Genomic DNA, 6,661 nt, shown 5'->3' with positions numbered 1-6,661 from the left:
ACGAACACATTTAATACCAAGCATTTTCTCATTTAAGTAGGTAATCATTATTCTTATAAGCCTTTTTAATTAAAGTAAGCTTCACATGAGATTTAAATTGATTTTCTGACAAATTGTAAATTTTGTCTGCTATGTTATTGTAAAAACGTTTACATAACCCCAAAAAAGATGAATTCAATTTACTTTATCTGGGACATTTTGGATAGGTACTAGCAATTTTATTTTTGTTCCTAGTATTGTAAGTATGTCTTTCACAGTTTCTCGGAAGGAGAGATATTTTTTTTTACGTACTTACATACATACATAATGTTTCCATAAATATGCAGCAGTCAGTATATTAATTTCTTTAAACAGCTCGCTCAGAGAATCTCGACAAAGCAGATTATAAATAGCGCGAACTCATCTTTTTTGGATAATGATAATATATTGGAAAAGCATACACATAGATAAAATTTATTGGTCTAGTGTTTTCATATCATGACTATTTTTCTTCATATTGATTGCAGTTTACTACAATCAAATGGCCAATTTATCACAACGTAATAGTAAATAATTCAGTATGACATCGTTCAGGGACCTTTGGAGTCGTTAGTGTAATTTATAATTCGATGAGGTATCTTGAATATCTCGGACTGAGCCGGCTGAGTTCATTTAATATTGTCTCAGTCCCTTGATTAAACATTCCTAGTTTCTGTTTTGAACTTAAGTTTCAAACGCGTACTTTTATTTAATAATAATGATAAAATACTTTATTGTTTACATTTACAGGAGAAACTAAAAAAGATAAAAGTTTAATTGTGAAACACGATCGAATGTTTTTTTTATATTGTTAACTTTCTTACTTATTTACTTGATGGAACACGTTTCCTCTTATTAACTCTGTTAAGTCTTCAGTTACAAAGTTAAGCCAATTTTATGTTTTTCAACTTAAAACTTTCTTGTTTTTAAAATAAAAAAATAATAATAAGTGTGTCAAGCGTGTCTTTAGCAGTTTGTTGAAAAATAAAGTTTATAAATCCACCTTTATAATTTTAACGGCAAAAAGGCTCTTCTGTAAGTTACCTTAAGATTTACACAACTTTTAAAAAGAACACAAAGGGAATAAATTTCACAAAAGAAAAGTTAAGCAGCATTGAAGTTGGATGTGAGTTCGCTCATCAGGAAAGATTCAGAAGTAGCTTAAGTCAATTACTTTTCCTTTTACCTTAATTTGTGCGAAATTTTTTTTACACGCTGATTTCTGACTTCAAGTCTACTTCAGTTGTTTTGATTTTCGTTCCTGAAATACTTATACATTTTAGTAGTCATGGATATACTTAGATCAGTGTTACTTAAGTGAATGTATCTAAAACACTTTAATTGAGAGTGAACGTCATAATTACGTGTCAATCATACGAGTCATTGGAAGAAAACCGAACCTGAACCAGCTTTTGTGTTTGAATATCCAAGCATAAAACAATCAATGAGGGCGGTTTTTCCCAATTCTTATTTAAAATTAGTACAAACTCATAACTTCATCAAAAAACTCGTAACACACGTACTTACGAATTTGTGTTCAACAAGACTGTTGAATTTACAATTACTAACCTTATAATATATCCACTGTAAAATTACTTTATTTTACCCTGAGCTATTTCTTCAGTTCTGGATTCATAATTACGTGTACTAATGTTACTATACGTAGCTTGTAATAGCTCGCAACGTCGATCATGGCACAATAAAAGGGACCTACGTTTATCGGAGTATTTTCGCAATAAGCATACAAAAACACATTTGTCCAGGATCGTTGACCAACGCTTTGTCTCTGACATCGGCACTGATTTCCCTACAGGCATAATTTATACAGCTAGGTAAGCACAACTCGTTTGTCATCAATCTCCCCTTTTTATATACCTTTGTATTAATGATTAATGGTGGAAAGCTTACTCGTAGATTTGAAATATAAGAGTTCGTTCGTGTAAGACTAATGGTTTTATCCCTTTCGGCAGTATTTGTTGTTATTAATAACAGCTAGTGAAAGGAAAAACTGAGCTTACATTTAGAACGCCTGAATTTTTTACGAATACGTCATCACATCATATTGTTTTTCTTTCTGTGTAGGCGTTTTGCTATTTGTCATAATTTCCAACACGATAGTGAAATTCATTTCTTTGTTTCATATCGCATTTCTATATCAGTCAACACGTTGCTGTCTTATTTAAAACTATGAAGGGTTTATGAGAGTGTTGAAAAAAGGTCAACAAAAATAGTTTATAATATTTAATTTTATTCCATAAATTTCCACAGAATAGTTGAATCCACCCCATAATCTGCTCCTTAAGTGAATGTTTGCGAAAGTATGTCCAACACCACCATAATCCACTTCAGCTGAGGCACCATCATTTAAATTATCGATCACATAGATCGCAGTTATAATATTTCCACTATCTTCATCATATTTCGGAAACACAACGTCACTGCTTCTCAAATAAAAATTAGGTCTTTTCACATGCAGACTTTTATGTAACAATTCGTCTCCATCTACGCGAGTTCCTTCAAGAACACTTTCACAGTTTATGTTTTTTAACGAAATTATAAATAGAATTACAAATATCAAGTTAGAAATCATTTTTCTTCCTTTCAAAGTAACTCACTATTGGCAGTTGTTAAATGAAATAAATTATTTTGCCATGTGGAATTTTGTATTGTGTGTAATAATAAATTGCAATCACAAACAGTTTGCAGGAGAATATTCAGTACTAAAGTGAGTTTATTTATCAGTCACATGTGCTTATCATATCATGGTGTTATAGATATCACGTTTCATCGCTTGAATGATAATGTATTGTATGATTCATTTATAGGAAATATCTATTTAGATGTCCATATCTTGAGATAAGACGTAGTAGCGTGGGTTTTTGTTCTCGCAACACGTGTAGAGCAACGTTTTTTCACAGAACTCATTTTTCATTTAAATCAACACTAAGAATTAAATTAAGTACAATGAAAATAATAATTAATGAATTATTAATTTTTAGGTGTAATTTCTCAAGCAGTTTTTTCTTACCTTTCAAAACCGGAACTTAGCAACTAAGTACCTAACTTCTTATTTTATCGCCACGCTTGAGTGACGGGAACGACAAAAACTTTTGGAAGTACGCTTATTGAAAACTTTAATATTTTATAGAATATATATTTTTCTTAGGCCCATTTCAAAGGAGAATATTTTTACTGAAGGGTTGTTCGAGATTCGTGTGTTAATGATAATTAGAATTAGTAACCAATGCTGGACAAAAGTAGAGCGTTAAGATTAGCCAATTAGCATCGCCATTTGCATTTATAAATATTGTAACTGACAGAAATAAATGAAAATCTAAAAATAATGCTAATTAAAAAGAGCTATTATACTGTAGACGAATTTTTAAATGATAAGTTTTAATTTTAATACACACTTCCTCTCTTCCCTTCAACGTTGCTGTGCCCTACAGGGTCCATGTTTTAGTTCCTGTGCCTATGTAACACCCCATTGTACTACATGGAATGCAATAAATATTTGAATTTTTGAATTTGACAATAAGTACATTTTGTTCTCAAACTTTCAAATATAACATGATGATGAGGATCTCGTTTTCGTAGCTATCTTGCTATGTAATAATTAGTATATGGGGTTCAAACCCCGGTAGACACCGCATTTGCACCAATGAGTTGTTAAGTGCAGTTTTCACTAACACAGTTGGCTCGACCATTAGAGACGTCCGAAGGACGTAATATACGATCCCGACAACCCGATTACTCTAGCCATAGAGGCAGCCAATCAGCTCGCGACACCAAACACTTCAGGACCCCGATACCGAGTCCGCCGGCGTGGTCGACGATTTCGCTCAATCAGCGCTTATCGCTATCGATGGACTAGGGTCGATTCATTTCTTCAAATATTTTCCCTCTCAGACGACGCCCTGAGCCAAGGTTTGCGCTCCACTGGGCACTTTCAGGCTTGTTATCTTAAACGTTGTACCGGGTGAGAGCATTCAGCTCTCCCCATTTGTTCGGTCAAGTACCAGTCCGGTGTTGCCATCTGCGGAAAATCTACAAGAAGTCACGTCAAAAAAAAACATTAGAGACGGTGATACAGCTCACCACCTATCACTCGGTCTAAAAGAAATCTCGGTAAGGTACGTAGTTCACCTTGCAATGAGTGTACGTCAGACTACCTCAACTGGAATACAGTCGTCAGCCTATGTGATGTTAAAAATGATGTCGTTAATCAAGCTTTTCCACAGATTATGTCCAGCCGGATCGTTTCGCATTATCAGCTGATCTGGTCTGATCCGGTCAACGGTTTCAGCGCTGTAATTAGATGGTACAAATTGATTCAATGTCCCGTTCACAGGCTATTAAGAGACGATAATTGGCACATTTGTTTCGTCCCTTCCTGCACGTCAGGGGTGGGCAACATAAAAATTTTCGACTATCGTTTTTACAGATAATGATACTTTTTATGATGCCATTTTGAGCTCTGATATTTCAGATATTGAGAAGTGTGATTTTCGCAATTTCTCGTTTTTCGTCATGAGACTTCACAATACTTACTTGTATACGTGCTTATTCGGAGAGTTGGACGCCAGGGTTGGTGACAGTGACTTCTACAGGGCTTGGACCGATAGCATGTACGACGTCTATCTACATAGATAGAATTCGCTGCGTTTATTGGTCGAAGCCCTCGATATAATTCGCGCCAGTTGTCGTGCATACCGTGTAGAAGTGCGAAGCCACACATGCAAATATTCGCTGTTACCCATTACAGGTAAGTTGACCACCCCTGCTTATCATTAGGGTGTCCCTTTTGTACACGTTGGACTTTCCAGCAAGAAGAAAAGGTACGGGAAGAAAAGGTAGGTAAGGTAACTAATAGCTGACGCATGTCCTTCTACAGGGCACCGACCTCTTATACTTACCGGTAAGGAAATTAAGGTGTATAATCGTGTCCATTCCATTGAATCATAGGTGTACCTACTGTATGTGACTTATAGTGGGGAATGCAATAATGTAAACAGACAACTTACAAGGATATTATATAGCAAATACTTAATATTACATAAACAGTCTCCGTGGTCAAGAGCCAAGGATTACCATCTGGAGGTCCGGCTTAGATTCCCAATGGGGACAATGTCGAAAACCACTTTGTGAGGCTGTTTTGCGTTTGGCTAGGAATCACCTGGTTGCCCCAAAAAGTAAGATGATTCCGTGCTTCGGAAACCCGCAGTGGAGCAACTTGCAGTGGGACGTATATAGGCTTTTTATCTTATGTTACGTTAAATACTTAATTATTTAGGGTTGACTGCTCGAAATTTTAGCTCTCTGTTTTTACTAGTCAGGAGAGGCTGGACATACCAGCAGTGGACGATTTCCGGCTGATGATGATGATGATTTTTTTTAAACCAGTTCACATAAATATTTTGAAAACTGCATTTAAACAGAAAATTGTAGTAATGTAATATCCCACTGCTGGACAGACACCATCATGTTCCTCGCATCACCACCCACGTGGATTGATGGAGATGACATGTAATCATTTGAGAAAGAAACTCTTTTGCAGGGATATGGTTCTGTCCCATTTCCCTTATGAGGTCATGATTATCATCATCAGCCCATTAACGTCCCCACTGCTGGGGCACGGGCCTTCTCTATAGATGGATAGGGAGATCGGGCCTTAAACCATCACGCGGGCTCAATGCGGATTGATGATTATTAACGACTGTTATGCAGCCGGGACCAACGGCTTTACGTGCCTTCCGAAGCACGGAGGAGCTCGAGATGAAAACTTTTTTTGTGGTCCGGCTATGACCGGCCTTTGCGAAAGTTGCTTAACTTCAACAATCGCAGACCGAGCGCGTTTACCGCTGCGCCACCGAGTTCCTCACTTATGGGGTACGGAACTCTAAAAACAAATGAATGTTATTAACCAGTTCCCCTTGACCTCTTAATTTTTCTAAGTGACTTTGGAGAGAGTCTTTGGGCAATATTCTTTAAGTAGATATTAAGTACCATCAATATTATGTTTATTATACTTGATATCAGGTAAGTAATGACTTCATGTATAGGTAGGCACGTTATTATGTCCCATTTGGCCGTGACAGATGCCTTCCCTTATCAACTGAATGAATGGGAGTGTCCCAAATATATTAGTATCTAGTGTTGAGGATATTTTTGGTACATAATTCCAAATTATCCGTAAAAAAAAACTTACGTCTTCTGTCCCTTTTAACATGAATGATACATTATTTATTAGGATGAACATAACAACTTCAATACTAAGTACGTCTGCTCGATTTCTTATGACTTGTGATACTAACAAGGGACTTTCCATGTCACGTTCACCAAAAATACATAGATGGCGCTGTAAACCTATAACGTGCTAATTACCTATTTTCTTATTGCTCGGGTAGATAATTATTCAAAAATATAATGCCACGGCAGAGGTTTAAATAAAAATAAATGATGCTTGATATTTGGACCAGATATATACAGAATTATGTTTTGGTCTGAATAATAATGATGATTCGGAAGGCACGTTAAGCCGTTGTCCAGGTTACTACTTACTGATATAAGTACGTGGTCGTTACATGAGCCATGTCTGGGACCTTTGGCGGCTCAATAATAACCCTGACACCAGGATTACTGT

The sequence above is a fragment of the Pectinophora gossypiella genome, chromosome 15 (assembly GCF_024362695.1).
Source record: "Pectinophora gossypiella chromosome 15, ilPecGoss1.1, whole genome shotgun sequence".
Lineage (NCBI taxonomy): Eukaryota > Metazoa > Arthropoda > Insecta > Lepidoptera > Gelechiidae > Pectinophora > Pectinophora gossypiella.
The sequence above is the reverse complement of the archived record's forward strand: the minus strand, read 5'-3'. Positions refer to the sequence as shown.